At 48.5% G+C, this 16,014-nt stretch overlaps 1 pseudogene; it reads left to right on the top strand.

The window, feature by feature from the left end:
- The first annotated feature begins 5,799 nt into the window (after window positions 1-5,799).
- Window positions 5,800-6,163, top strand: LOC126989401 (histone H2B-like; annotated as a pseudogene).
- The last annotated feature ends 9,851 nt before the right edge of the window (window positions 6,164-16,014 follow it).

The following is a 16,014-nucleotide window of genomic DNA, read 5'->3' as shown; positions in this document are numbered from 1 at the left end:
AGGGAGAAGGCTGAGCTCGCAGGCGGCGAGCTACACGGTGACCCGACCTCTCCCAGGCAGAGGTGCTATACACTGCTGGCGCGGGAATACACGGGGCACTTCCTGACAGCGTTTGAACACACTGCCATAGGCAGGTATAGTTAAAGCTTCCCCACATGGTGCTAACTTGCAGGTTCAGGGCACAGCAAATGTCGCGTAGAGAACTATCGCATGTTAGACAACGCAGGGAAGGACAGCAAACCTCGCGCCGCAAGCAGCCCAGCCCGTGGGTGGCCATGGGGGTGCAGCGCTACCAGCCTGGCCCGGAACTCTGCACAGACAATACAAGACTCTCATCAACAGAGGCGTAACTAGCTGCAGTAATGCACACTAATGTGCATCTGCAGAGTGGAGTGGTGACTTGAAAGTGCGTAAGCGCAGGTAAAACACAGCGGGCGACCCGCAACGAAAATGCACGCCTTGGCATCACTACGCTCGTCGCCTGGCAACGAACAGGTTGAGTCATCGTGACCCCGCGCCCAGGTCACGTGACGAACCAGGAAAACGCGTCAGCAGCTTCCCTATAGCAAATAATATAAAAATAACTTGTCGCGAATCTAAACTGCGACACTTTGGCCATGTGCAGAAGTACTGCAGGACCGGTGCTCTCTGCGGCGTGTGCAGCGGAAACATCCTCCTCGAAGTGTATTGATACACTGAGGACCGGCACGTCCGGGCTGCACGATGTCCGAACTGTGGCGGAGACACCACGCCTGGTTCAAGGGCTGCCCGAACGACTGAGGAGGCTCCCCTCGGCCCTCGGGTGCTATAGACACCTGCCCCAAAGAACCAGGCTGTTTCCCAAGCAGCTCCTCTGCCTCACCCTCCAAGCCCAAGAATGGACGTGGTGGTCCATGCACCTGCCTGCCCACTGCCAACATTTGAAGACGCCGCCACCACCACCGACGACGCTGCCCTGCCACAACAAGATGAGGTCGCCACCAACACCGACGACCTCGCTCAAGAAGACGCCTGCACGCAGACTAGCTGGAAGAAGCGAGGCAGAGCCTGCCAGACCGCTCCTCCGCCCACTGAGGATGCGGCGGCCCAGTCAACTTCAGAGACAGCAGCCCAGGAGACGCAGACGCCGAGGACGACCACTGCAGACGCTGAGACTGCCGCCCTGACCCGAGCCTTTGCGCAGGCCCCCTGGGGCGAACTGGAGGTTCAGTTCGCCCCGCGGTCACGCTCACCAGGGTGGAGTTGTTCACCATGCTGAAAGCTCTAAGGGGCCTCATCGAGAACCACGCCGAAGCAGAGCTGAAGGGCCGAGAGCACCTGTACGAACCCCATCCAGACGGTGCTTTACGAAGCCCTCGGAGCCGCGCGGACGCAGAGGAAGCCCGATTTCCCGATCTGGTGCCCGCGACGAGACCCACGGCGAGACGCGCTCTGGCCGCAGTGAAGATGCAGTTAGAGGCGGGCCAGCCTATGGCATATACCCCGCGAGGCTAACAACACCAAAACCCACCAACCAACCAACCAACCACCAACCCAACACTCACTCCACTGTTGAGCTACCCACCTGAACCATGACTGGCCGCGGCAAGAGAGGCAAGAGAGACTCGGAAAGGAGGCAAGGGACTCGGAAAGGGGGCGCCAAGCGTCACCGCAAGGTTCTTCGATAAGATCCTGGCATCACCAAGCCGGCCATCCGTCGTCTGGCGCGCCGTGGCGGTGTGAAGCGCATCTCCGGTCTCATCTACGTAGAGACCCGTGGTGGGCTCAAGGGGTTCCTGGAGAACGTCTTCAGGGCTGCCGGCACCTACCCTGAGCACGCCAGGCGCAAGACCGTCACCGCCATGGACGTGGTGTACGCCCTCAAACGCTAGGGCCGCACCCTGTACGGCTTCGGTGGTTAATGCCGCTGCCTGAGCGAGCCCGACCTAACCGACCACCCGGACCTCTTTGAGGTCCACATTCTTATTCACTAAGAGAATAGTAGCACACTTTTACTTCAGTTATATTTCCTTTCTTTCTTTTTTCTCTCTTTCTTTCTTTCTGTTTCCTCCCTCCTCCTGCCTACGATGATGATGGGTCGCACCTCCACCCACTGCTCCCCATCCACCTCATTTGACACTAGTAAGCTCCAGTTTGTCTCCTCCTCCCATCTTTTCCCTCCTCCTGCCTAATGATGGCTCACACCTCCGCCCACTGCTACCCACCCACCTCATTTGACACTAGTAAGCTCCAGTTCGTTTCCTCCCTCCCATCTTTTCCCTCCCTCCTGCCTAATGATGGTTTACACCTCCGCCCACTGCTCCCCATCCACCTCATTTGACACTAGTAAGCTCCAATTTGTTTGTTTCAGTTCTTACAGAAACATCATTTTGCCATAATTTCCCCTGTCCCTGTCAATTCTTTGTAAAATCAGTAACAGGATATCTATGAAAAGAGAGAGAGAGAGAGAGAGAGAGAGAGAGAGAGAGAGAGAGAGAGAGAGAGAGAGAGAGAGAGAGAGAGAGAGAGAACTATATTGGAAAATATATAGACAAAACAAAGAGACGTCTGGACGGGAAGAGGAAAAGAAAGAGAGGAAGGATGACATAGAAAGGTTAAAAAAGAAAGCAATAATGAGAAAGACGGCAAATATATAGACAGAGAAAAAAAGAAGCCTCCCCTTCTTGATCCACTACTTCTATTGTCTCTTGGAATGTGCAGGAGCGTATAGGAAAGCAAGGGTAGGGTTAGAGGGGGAGGGACAGGCTCAGAGCGAACTTGAAGGGAAAGGCTGAGGAAGGGAATCTCCTCCTCCTCCTCCTCCTCCTCCTCCTCCTCCTTCTTCTTCTTCTTCTTCTTCTTGTTCTTCTTCTTGTTCTTCTTCTTCTTCTTCTTCTTCTTCATCTTCTTCTTCTTCTTCTTCTTCTTCTTGTTTTTCGTTGTCGTCCTCATCATAACGTTGCGCCCTCTCTTACTGGACCCGCTTTTCAGATACGTTGAATCAGCCCCACCACCGAGTAGCCCGCCGGAACCCTGGGCAAGCGTCTAGATGCCCAACAGTAGACAGGTGGATGACTAAAAAGCTGCAAATACGTTTCTATGAAAGTAGGTGTGCAGGCATGTAAATAGGTGTGCCTGCCTGCCAGCCTGCCAGCCAAAACAAGCAAACGGGCTAGCTAACAGACAAACACAAAACTAGCTAGATAACAAACTAAAAGACAAACTAGCTAGCAAGCAAGCAAGCAAGCAAACAAACAAACTAACTCAGTTCAACGAACGAGCTAGAAAAGGAATAAACCGACCAACCAACCAACAAACAATCAAGCTAGCTGGCAACACACAAACAAACAAACTTGTTAGCAAATAAACAAACAAGCTAGCTAGCTAGCTAACTAATACACAAACAAACTAACTAACTAGCTAGCTAGCAATCAAACAAACAAACTAGCTAGCTAGCAAATAAACAAACAAACAAGGTAGCGAGCTAGCAAACAAACAAACAAACATACAAACAAGCTAGCTAGTAAACAAACAAACTCAATAGCTAGCTAGTAAACAAACCAACTAGCTAGCTAGCAAGCAAACAAATAAACTAACTAGCTAGCTAGCTAGCTAGCCAGCAAACAAACAAACAATCAAGCTAGTTGGCAAACAAACAAACAAACAAGGTAGCTAGCTAGAAAGCAAACAAACAAACAAGGTAGCTAGCTTGCAAACAAACAAACAAACAAACAAGCTAGCTAGTAAACAAACAAACAAGCTAGCTAACTAGCTAGCAAGCAAACAAAATAACTAGCTAGGTAGCAAACAAACAAACTCACTAGCTAGCTAGCTAGGTAGCAAACAAACAAACAAACAAACAAGGTAGCTAGCTAGCAAGCAAACAAACAAACAAACAAGTTAGCTAGCAAACAAACTAACTAGCTAGCTAACTAGCAAGCATACAAACAAACAAACTCACTAGCTAGCTAGCAAGCAAACAAGCTAGCTAGCAAACAAACAAACAAACAAACTAACTAACTAACTAACTAACTAACTAACTAGCAAACAAGCAAGCAAGCAAACAAACAAACAAACAAGGTAGCTAGCTAGCAAACAAACAAAAGAACAAGCTAACTAGCAAACAAACAAACAAACAAACTAACTAACTAACTAACTAACTAACTAGCAAAAGCTAGATAGGAGCTGCTATTTAGCATTAGTTAGACCTCATCTTGACTATGTGGTTCAGTTCTGGTCACCCTACTATAGAATGGATATCAAAATGTTAGAATCGGTGCAGAGGAGGATGACTAAGATGATTCAGGGTTTAGAAACTTGCACATGAGGAAAGACTCAAACAGTTAAACTTGCATTCTCTAGAAAGGCGAAGGGTGCGTGGAGACATGATCGAGGTTTATAAATGGATGAAGGGCTTTAATAAGGGAGACATTCATAAGGTTTTGTTGGTAAGAGAACCGGGTAGGACACGAAGTAACGGGTTTAAACTGGATAAATTCAGATTCAACAGGGACATAGGCAAAAATTGGTTTACTAATAGGGTGGTGGATGAGTGGAATAGGCTTAGCAGTCATGTGGTGAGTGCCAATACAATTGTCACATTCAAAATAGACTAGATAAATTCATGGACAGCGAGATTAGGTGGGGTTAGACACACGGAGCTTAGGGTCAAAGGAGCTGCCTCGTACAGGCCTACCGGCCTCTTGCAGACTCCTGCGTTCTTATGTTCTTATGTTCTTATGTTTGTGTTTGTTTGTTTGTTGCAAGCTAACTTGTTAGTTAGTTTTTTTTTGTGAGTTTGTTACTTATTTTTTTGAGTTTTGTAATGCGTGGTGGCTTTCCTTTTTTTTTGGGGGGGGGTTGCTTGCTTGGGATGGAGTATTGCGATTTCTTTTTACATATGTTAGATGACTGTCTCTTTTAAGTGATTCTGAAAGTCCTTTAGCGAAAAAAATCACAAGGATTATAATGTCTCTCCTGCAATATTTGCCTGCAATGGAATAAGTATTATTCCATCTATCACTGAAATAACTGGATGTTAATACAAAAATATTGCCATACTCAACTCCTAATACCTCCCAATTTTTTTTTTTTTTAATGCAAGACCATAGGTAATAGTAGCTGTATCACAAAACGATTGGTAATAGGATTATCTGTTACTCAAGCAAATGGTACAAATAAATAATTCTCCTTGAACAAGTTTGTTTTTACATCCTGTGCATATGGGAGGAAAATGAAATCTAATAGCGCTTTTATCAGTTGTCATAGTTACTGAAATATTCTAATACCTACAAACAGAAAATTCATATTTTCATTATTGTATGTGAGAGGTATAGAGGGAACTAATTGCTTGTTAAGGCTTTTATTCTAAGAATTTACCTCAAAAAAGTCTAAAAAGTTCAGAGTTAAAAGCGTAATGATTACCGAAGTAGAAAAATCATATAAGATCTCTATTCATAACTCCCGTAACACCTTGGGCAGGAGCACCGCCTGGATGTTAAGCAGCACACCTCCCTGGGCAAGGGTGACGCCGGAGAGGAGCTTGTTCAGCTCCTCGTCGTTGCGGATGGCCAGCTGCAGGTGGAGGGGGATGATGCGGGTCTTCTTGTTGTCGCGGGCCGCGTTGCCGGCCAGCTCGAGCACCTCGGCGGCCAGGTACTCCATGACAGCCGCCAGGTACACGGGGGCGCCGGCGCCCACGTGCTCGGCATAGTTGCCCTTCCTCAGGAGCGAGTAAGCGAGTAAGCGGCGGCGGCATAAAGGGGAATCCGGGTGCGGCCCGGCAACATTTGCTCGCCGTCTGGGAACCAAGAAGCAGACATGCCCCACAGCATCAGGAAAGGCCGCCAGAAGGCTGGCAATGCCCAGAAGTCCATCGCCAACGTTTACAATAAGAAGAAGCGCAGTAGGAAGGAGATATACTCGATATAAATATACAAGGTCCTCAAGAAGGTCCACACCGACACCGGCGTCTCCTCCAAGGCCATGTCCATCATGAACTCCTTCGTGAACGACATCTTCGAGCGCATCGCGCCGAGGCCTCTCGCCTGGGCCATTACAACAAGCGCTCCACCATCACCAGTCGGGAGATCCAGACGGCCGTCCGTCTCCTCCTTCCCGTGAGCTGGCCAAGCACGCCGTGTCCGAAAGCAAAGGCCGTCACCGGTACACCTCCTCCAAATAAGCAACCCACCAACTTGCTTGCTCTGGAAAGAACCGGCTCCATCGGAGCCACAAACTATTTCGAAAGAGAACGAAGACAGTTAGTCCCTCCCGCGATCTCTCTCTCTCTCTCTCTCTCTCACCACTGAGCTGACCCACCAAGGGATGCATGGCATCAATAAGCGGACCGAGTCCCGCCAGTGCTCGCCAAACAGCGACCAAGGCTTGAAATCGCCAATGCTTCTCTCGGTCGTTTGTTGTCAGCTGCAGGGGATCATGATGAGCGATATATGCCTACATAGCAGCCGTCATCAGTAGTTAGGGATTCCGCCCCTCCGTTTATATTTATTTACTTGTTCTGGTAATTCCTGTCTTCCTGCCTGCATGTAGTCCCCACATATTCCCTACTCGTGCACCCGCCAGTTGAAATAAGTTAAGAGAGAAATCAAAGCAATCCCCCCCCCCCCCCAATCAATTGATATGAGATTATGAAGCAGAAGGATATGTGGGAAAGGCAACAAGCCAGTGATTCTCCTCCTCCTCCCCCCGTGCCCGCCCCAGTGTCTGTCTAAACTCTCTCCCAGAAAGTGACTTTGGCCCTGAAAAGGGCCTAGAATCCCCAGATATAGTGTGAGCAGATTGTAGTACTCAGATGGGCAACGCCCGCTTAGGCACGCTCGCCGCGAATGCGACGGGCCAGCTGGATGTTCTTTGGCATGATGGTGACACGCTTGGCGTGGATGGCGCAGAGGTTGGTGTCCTTGAAGAGACCGACGAGGTAGGCCTCGGAGGTTTCCTGCAGAGCCATGACGGCAGAGGACTGGAAACGGAGATCGGTCTTGAAATCTGGGCGATCTCGCGCACCAGACGCTGGAAGGGCAGCTTCCTGATGAGGAGCTCGGTGCTCTTCTGGTAGCGGCGGATCTCACGGAGGGCCACGGTCCCGGGCCCTGTAGCGGTGAGGCTTCTTGACTCCTCCGGTGGCTGGGGCCGACTTAGAGCGGCCTTGGTGGCCAGCTGCTTGCGGGCGCCTTGCCACCAGTGGATTTCCTGGCAGTCTGCTTGGTACGGGCCATAGACTTCACAATCTCTTGACGGGAAACGGGGCGGGGCCGATTCGCAGGGGCCGATTTTTCAAAAATTTAAAATTTAAATATTTTCAAACCAAAGCAGCTAGCGACCTGAACTAAAACAGGCACCTCCCTTAGGCATATATGAGTCTCCATGAGCAGCGGTATCAAAAAAATTCAAAGTCGTTCCTCAATAAAATCCTGATTAATTGTTTTTATATAAGTATAACAAAACTTAAAAGCTATAAAATCCTCAGATTTTGCCAGATGCACAAACATCAACAATTGCAGAGATAATCACTTATATATTCAGAATCAATATCAATATTTAGAATAATATATAAGTTTTTGACCGAAATATCTACTTATATTAATTTTTATTTAGTGCAAATTTTTACGTGTTTTAACATCTAATAAATCACTTAATTTTCACATTAGAAACTTAATACTTGAGGAAAGCATGCAGAAACATCTTAATTTTACTCAACAAAAGCAAAATATTCATTTTTCTATATACAATCACAACTTATTTTGGTTGAATTCCGATGTCACTATTGCTGCAGCACGTCTTGCCGGTTATCTGGCCTCGTCCCTGAACAATCACTTTAGCCTTTTGGCCTATGACTTAGGGCCCCGGTCAGTTTCCTGGACTTGTACACGTCCCTGTTCCTCGCCGTCTCCTTCCTGCCCTCCTCGATACTGCTCCTCTTCCTGCCGGTCGGCTGCTTCAAGGCCTTGTTCTTCCTCGCTTCTGAGGTCACGTCCTTGGAGAAATTAGCACCGAAACAGTTGAAGAGGGACCTGCTGATGTGCGGCAAGATGGTGTTGGCCAGGTTGTGCCCTCCTGGCACCTGTACCCCTACTGGGTCGGGTATGAGGCCGCCAGGAACTCCAGGAAGGTGCCTGAACCCGTCCCTGTGGCGCATGGCAAGGGAGAGGAACCTCAACCTGCGCTCCTTCTTGTCCTCCCCTGCATCAGGAGTCCCACAGCGACATCCCGAAGGAAGCCATGTGGGCCATTGGGAGAGATGGCCGCTTCAGGACCGCCCGGCCCGTCTCCAGCTCTCCCCTGTCGACCAGCTCGACCAGGGCGTCACTTCCACTCGATCCACTGCCTTCTGTGTCTTCTTGTATCGTCCTCTGGATCCTTGCAGTTGTGGGGAAGGGTACAGAGACGATGAATAACTGTAGGTCCTTTACTTGGAGAGTAAACAGAGGCAGGACAGCGATAATCCTTAAAGGCCCCCATCCACGATGATTTTGGTCTGTCCGGAGGTCTGACGGCAGGTCGGATGGCGACCTAGCAGTGTTTGGTTTTCAGATCGTCCGACCCGGTCTGATAAGACCAGATCGCACCGTTAGTGTGGTGATCGTAAGATTAGGCGTCAGTTGCGTCCGCGACACGGCTGAAGGAAGATGAATACATCATCCGCAGACAAGCAATTTTGGGCCAATTTTATAGATTTATATAGAGAAAAGGAGTGTCTATGGAAGATAAAAAGCAGAGATTATGTAAATAAGCAAAAGAAAAATGAAGCATACGAACTATTGTTAGAAAAATTAAAGGAGAGAGACAGTGATGCTACCATTGAAACTGTCAAGAAAAGAATAAACAATATGAGAAGTGTCTTCCGGAAAGAAATGAAGAAGATATCTGAGTCTAAAAGATCTGGTGCCAGTGCTGACGAAGTCTATTCTCCTCAACTGTGGTACTACAGCTTGCTTCTCTTCTTAAAAGACCAAGAAACACCGAGGAAATCGGCGACCAATATGGACGAGGTAAGTAATGTATTAGGCTAGTAAAGGTAGGCCCATTATCTTCGTATAGTTTTATTCATGAAACAAATCTCAGACTTTACAACAGTGTCCAAACTGGACGTTAGCTGTGATGGTAGGCTACGTGGTGATAGGATAGTGTGAGTAGGAACTTGTTAAGATAGTGGAGTAACAATCATGGACATAGGATAGTGGCAGTAGGCTATAAACATAAACATGGTGGTGGTGATAATGATGATGACTGTAATTAAAGTGGTGAAGGAGATAGTGACGCGATACTGGTAGTGATACTAATGTAGTGAAGGGGGAAGGATAATGATAGGATACTGAGGTTGTAGTGTAGTACGTAGTGACGATAAGATATACATAATTGAGGAAAATGGTACATCAGAATTAGACTCGACATAGGCTACTCCCGCTTTAAGGGCGCGGCTAGGCGAGTTACTTTGTCTCTTTAATAACCAGTTTTACTCCATTTGTTATGTTTCCTCTTTTGGTGTCCGTTAAAACCACAGCGGCGGTTCCCAGTAGTAGTAGTTCCTGCGCCATCACTCCAACCGCACCACAACTATCTGTTACCAACTAACCTGATCGTGAGGTGCGGTCGGATCGTTAGTGGGCATGGAATCGTCCGACCAGATCTGTCCGACCAGATCGCATCGTGGATGGGGCCTTTACAGAGGAAGTGCCCAGCTGACTGCGTGCCTAAGGCGAGTTAGGCGACGCGGGAACTGAGCTGAGTTATGTAGGCACTAACTAAACGTACATTTCTTGTTTCCTAATACGTAAAATGTGGACTTCACTATCCCACAGTTATCATTCATTTTACGTAAAGATTTCAACCAAAGTTACGCAAATTTGCCATTTTTTTACAACGTTTTCAAAGTGCACGCATGGTGCTATTTATATAAGTTACCTTGAATCCTCGACCAAATCACTCTAGAGACACTCCTGCCTGCTTGTATGCACTAAAACTTGAAGATTTCGTCCTGTTTCCACTTAAATTCGAGTAAGAACGCAGATGTGTTTGAGTTGTCGCAGTGAAAATCGCCATAACAATCGGCCCCTCGCGAAGCCAGCGCGCCAAGACTGAAGAGATTTCCCGTCAACTAGTTGCAGAAGTCTATGTACGGGCCATGGCTGCGGACGAACAGAACAACTGAGTCTGCAGCCGTTTCTCGTTTATAGTTTTGGCGGCCGGGGAGGAGCGGTGGTCTGCGTCCTGCGCGTGCGCTGCCTCCTAGTCACGCGCTTGCCAGCCCCGTCAGGCAGTGCATCTATCTAGCCCTATTGGAAATTTAGGGTCTCTTGGAGCTGTCTGCATGCTAGAGCCTGGTACAGTGTGGAGGGTCATCCAACGTCACTAGGCCGTCCGGAACTAGACGGCAGGAGCCAGCCTATCGCCCAAAGACCCATTACCGCAACCTTTGGTTCTGCATATAGAGCGAACGCTGGGCAACCCAGGGCTCCGGCAGTGAGTGCAGACCCTCTCTCACTGCTGCTCTCCTGACTTGCCCTGCAGATGGCCCGGTTGAGCTTTCAGCTCCCGCCTCTGCTATGGCGGCAAGAAGGAAGCGGCCCACGGAATCCGCTCCTGACGACGGGGACGGATGGACCCGCGTGCAGAGCAAGCGGGCCCGAAGGAGGACGCTTCACGAGGACGGCGGGAGGACCGATCGAGCAGACCCCTGCCGGAGTGGAGGCTGGTGTCTTCGGACTTCAGCACCACCAGGCCATTCGGTGGATGGAGGACGGGCGGAAGCTGCGACTCCGGGTGACGGTCTCCCTGCGCGGGGACTTCCTCATCCCGTGCGTGGGACTGGGACCACGCCACCACCCTGGACGAGATAGCGGCTGGACGGACCGGCAGCATCACCTTGGAGAAGAAGGATATGGCGGCGGTGAAGGGTGTCTGGCTTGGATACCCTACCCACCTCCCATTGCGGACCCGGTGTTGGCGCACCCTGCGTTGCAGCTGCTGCTGAGGTGCCACTACAACGCCGGCCACGGACGACGCCTGCCACCCCGGGCGTGCAGCTGAAACGCTGCGGGGATGTCCCGCCTCGCTGAACCTCGGATGCTGCGGGACGATTCTGCGCCTGCCGCCACGCTACGTGCCGGAGCCCATGCGCTGTTTCAAGTGCCAGGCAGCCCATTCGGCCGCATAGGCAGCGGCAGTGTGCGGAACAGAGGAGCTGTGCAAAGCGTGTGCAGCGAGGGACCCGCACACGAGGACTGCCGTTCGCCGCCTTCGGGAAGGTGTGGCGCGCCCACGGTGGCTGTGTGCTGGCACAACGTTCCGGGCACCATGCCTGGAACCTGGGTGCCCCACTCGGCTCTGCAGGGGTCCAGGTGCCAAGCTGCGGAGGGCAAAGCGAAAGGTCTGGATAGTAAAGAGGAAATGGAAAGGATAGAGGATGGATAGGTGGAAAAAGGAAGGTCTGAAGAAGGAAAATGGTGAACAAAGCGATATTTGAGAGAGAGAGAGAGAGAGAGAGAGAGAGAGAGAGAGAGAGAGAGAGAGAGAGAGAGAGAGAGAGAGAGAAGGAAAGGGGAAGGAAATGGGGGGAGGGACATATAGGAGGATTGATGGAAGAGGGGCAAGAGAAAGGAAAGGAAAGGAAGGGATAGACAGTGAGGAGGATTGATGAAGGGGTAGGAAAGAGAGGGGGAAAGGGAGAAATCTGTGGTTAAGTGGGGAGCGACAGAGAGGAGAAATGATGGAAGGGGAAGTGGGGAGGAGAGGGAAAGGAAGGGAGGGATGAGGGGAGAAATCTGGCATCAAGGGGAGAGGAACAGGGAGGAAAATTGATGAAAGGGAGAAGAGAAATAAGGAAACATGGAAACATGGAAACATGGAAATGCAGGCAACAGAAAGCCTATTGGCTCATTACGAGGTCGCCCGCTTGGGTGATTTAATCTGCTCGACCGCCACTTGGGGCTTGGTGAGCAGATGAAAGCACCTCGATATTGAGGAGCAGATGGAAGCCCCTCGCTATTCAGTTCACTCCCGACGCAGCGAAATGACGGTCGATTCTATATTTGAAGGAGTTGATGGTATTCGCATTTACTACTTCTGAGGGAAGATTGTTCCAGTGGCGGATGACTCGGTTTGAAAAGAAACTCCTTCCAATGTCTGTGTTACATCGACTCGACTGAATGGGTAAACCGTTATTTCTAGTTCTTGAGTTGGTTTGCAGTTCAAAGAATTTGGTGTAATCGACGTTATTGAACTTTTTAGATACTTGAAGACTTGAATCATATCCCTCGTAGGCGTCTTTTTTCTCCAATGTTAAGAGATTGAGTCGCTTGAGTCGTTCCTCGTACGGTTGAGCCCTGAAGGTTGGAATCATCTTTGTGGCGCGTCGTTGAATCCTTTCCAGTAAAGCAATGTCCTTTCTGTAATTGGGAGACCAGAACTGCACTGCATACTCGAGGTGCGGTCTTACCATGGAATTATACAAGGATAGCATCACGTCTGGTGTTTTACACTCGAAGTTCCTCGCTATGAACCCGAGGATAATGTTGGCCTTGTTGTATGCTTTTTTACAGTGATTCGCGTGTTTCAGGTCACTGCTGATAGTGACTCCAAGGTCCTTTTCTTCCTGCATCGCTTGCAGAGGTCTCCCATTCATGATGTATGTGTGGTTACTATTTTGGGACCCAATGTGCATGACTTTGCATTTGTCAACATTAAAAGACATTTGCCATTTTTCCGATCATTCGATAATGTGATTGAGGTCTTTCTGAATGATTTCGCAGTCGGTCTTTGTGAGGGCATCTCCACCCACCTTGGTGTCATCTGCAAATTTCGATATTGTGGATTTCAGTCCTGATTCTAGGTCATTGATATATATGATAAAGAGGATGGGTCCCAGCACTGACCCTTGAGGCACTCCACTAGTGACTGGTAGCCAATCGGAAGGCTGTCCGTTGAGTAGTACTCGTTGTTTTCTGTCGGTGAGCCAGTCTCTTATCCACGCAATCAGATTGGCTCCGATGCCCGCCGAGTGCAGTTTCTTAAGGAGTCACTCGTGCGGTACCTTGTCGAAGGCTTTCTGAAAGTCCAGGTATATAACATCACTGGGGATGTGGGCATCCCAGTTCTTATATATACCTTGGAAGAAGTCTAATAAATTCGTTAGGCAGGAGCGCTTGTTTCTGAAGCCATGCTGGGTGTCGGAGATTATATTATTGTTTTCTAGAAACTTAACAAGTTTATCTCTAATAATCTTTTCGAGTATTTTTCCTGCCACTGATGTCAAACTTATGGGCCTGTAGTTTAATGCAACGCGAAGGAAGTAGAGGGAGAGAAACCTGACATCAAAGAGGGAGGAACAGGTAGAAAATATAATGAAAGAGAAAAAGGGAGAGGAGGGAAAAAGAAAAAGGAAAAAAGGGAGAAAGGGGGGTGGAATCTGACATCCAGGGGGAAAAGGGGAATGTTTTATTTACAAGCTCCCCAGAGGGACGCGCAGGGGAGGGAGGGCTGTGTAAGGGTGTCTCAGGGGGAATGAGGTGACAGGGGGCAACCACAGGGGTCCACCATGATCCTTTTGGGGTGAGGGGGGCGAGGGAGGTGGGAGAGAAGGGAGGAAGGTGAGGGGGAAAGGATTTGGGACAGTGGAAGGGGGCGAGGGGGGGTGGAAGATGAGGAAGGGAGATGAGGACGTTGGAAGAAGACGGAGGAGGAAGAGGGAGATTTGGGGGAAGTGGAGGTGGGTGAGAGTGGTGGATGAAGAGGGAGGAAGATAAGGGGTAAGAGGTGAGTTGATGGTGGAAGAGAAAAAGGTGAAGGAAGGATGGAGAGGGAGGTGTGAGGAGAAAGGGAAGGGTGAAGAAAGAAATGAGTGGAGGAAAGGAAAGGTTATATTAATGTAAGTATGGGTGAAGGGCATTTGTATTATTGTTGTTGTTGTTGTTGTTGTTGTTGTTGTTGTTGTTGTTGTTGTTGTTGTTGCTGCTGTTGAGTTTGGCAGTGGTAGTGGTGGACATGGGGGAAGGGGGGATGCTGGTGGTGGGGGGGGGGGAGGGGGGAGGGCGATGATTTAATGAGATAATAGTGGGACCATAAGTTTTAATGAGAAAGGACCGTTGACATGTAAGACAAAGATAAAAAAAAAAAAAAAGAATAGAGTAACGATGAAGACTAGCAAGAACTGTAAGATACTACTACTACTACTACTACTACTACTAACTTGGCTGGGGTCGTAGTGGAGGGGTTAAAGCAGTAGAAGCAGTAATAGTAGTAAACAGTAGTAGTGGTGGTGGTGGTAGGGTTGTTAGAGGTGGTGGAGGTGGAGGCAGCGGCGGTGTCTCATTTCGTGTAGTGGTGGTGGTGGTGATGTTAGTGGTGGAAGGGGTGTTAGAGATGGTGGAGGTGGAGTTGAAGGCAGCGGCGGTCTCATTTCGTCTTGTTCCCCGTGGCTAAAAACGCCTCTTCCCTTCCCCTTCCGCAGGTCACGCCTGGAATTTGTCCTTCGCGTGTCACAAAGCTGCGCTGCGCCGAATACTAATCGTCATTAATGCGCGCCCCGACCCGCCCGGCTAATTATTACATCCGCGAGGGGAGGAAGACGAGCGCTGGTGGTGCCGGTGTGTGCGTGTGGGGGGTGGGGTGGGGGAGGGGAGTTGATTTTTGAGACACCGGAGGTAGCAAAAGTGTGAATATATTATCATAACATGCGTGTATTCTTTTTAAAAATTCGTATAAACATCACGTTTTCCTTAGATTTTGTGCTTGGTTTTCCTTGTTTCACTTTTATTCACTTTTTTTTCTTTCGCGAGGGGAGGAAGACGAGTGTGTGTGTGTGTACCTGTGAGTGTGTGCGTGTGTGTGTGCGTGTGTGTGTGTGTGTGTGTGTGTGTGTGTGTGTGTGTGTGTGTGTGTGTGTAGTGGGTGGGGGGAGTTGCATTTTGAGACACCGGAAGTAGCAAAAGTGTGAATATATTATCATAACAAGTTTGTATTCTTTTTAAAAAATTTGTAAAACATCACATTTTCCTTAGATTTTGTGCTTGGTTTTCCTTGTTTCACTTTTATTTACTTTTTTTTTCTTTCGCGAGGGGAGGAAGACGACTGTGTGTGTGTGTGTGTGTGTGTGTGTGTGTGTGTGTGTGTGTGTGTGTGTGTGTGTGTGTGTGTGTGTGTGTGTGTGTGTTGGTTCCCTTTGAGACAGCGGAAGTAGCAGGATTGTGAACGCCAGAACGAATGTGTACTCTTTTGAAAACCCGTTCAAGCATTACATTTTCCTTAGATTTTTTTTCTTTTTTCAACTTCACTAATCTTTCTTTTGAATACCACATCCTCATTTTTAGTGGCCGTTTCATTTTATTTGTATTATTTTTCCTTTAAACAGAGTAGAGTTAATTCTTTTCGCTTCATCGGCTCTTCCTCACACTGTCTTCAATATCGTAAATTTTGCCACAATGTTTCTCCAAAGACTTCCTCTCTCGTATCAATAATTCCATCACGCATTTGCACTTCGTTTCTTATTTTCATTTCCTCTTGTTTCTTTTTTCTAAGGTTCATTGCGTAGAAGGAATTTGCGTATCTTCCACACCACAAGGCTTCATATTTTCTTTGTTGCATTAATTTTGTTTCTCATCTTTAAACTCTATAATTCTTCTTATCCACACATTATTTCCAAAATGTTTCTTCTTTTTTTTTAAACACCATGATTTCATATAATTTGCTTCCTACATTTATTTTAATTTCCTTTCTTCAAACACCATTATCTATTTTGCTTTCCTTGTTATGTGTATTATTTTTTCTCATCATGGCGGGGGAGTGGAGGAGGGGATTTAAACACCGGATGTGGCAGGCGTGAAGTCACTCACTCTTCTGCGCCCTCTTTCCTAAAACACTTATTCGTTTGTTTCTCTGGCCTTCGCTTTCTCTTCTCTTCTGTTCTCTCTCTCTCTCTCTCTCTCTCTCTCTCTCTCTCTCTCTCTCTCTCTCTCTCTCTCTCTCTCTCTCTCTCTCTCTCTCTCTCTCTCTCATTCATCAAGGTTTATCTGCGCGTGT

Source organism: Eriocheir sinensis, unplaced genomic scaffold (assembly GCF_024679095.1).
Source record: "Eriocheir sinensis breed Jianghai 21 unplaced genomic scaffold, ASM2467909v1 Scaffold1153, whole genome shotgun sequence".
Taxonomy (NCBI): Eukaryota; Metazoa; Arthropoda; class Malacostraca; order Decapoda; family Varunidae; genus Eriocheir; species Eriocheir sinensis.
Note: the sequence above shows the minus strand (reverse complement) of the source record. Positions and strands in the feature narration are given on the sequence as shown.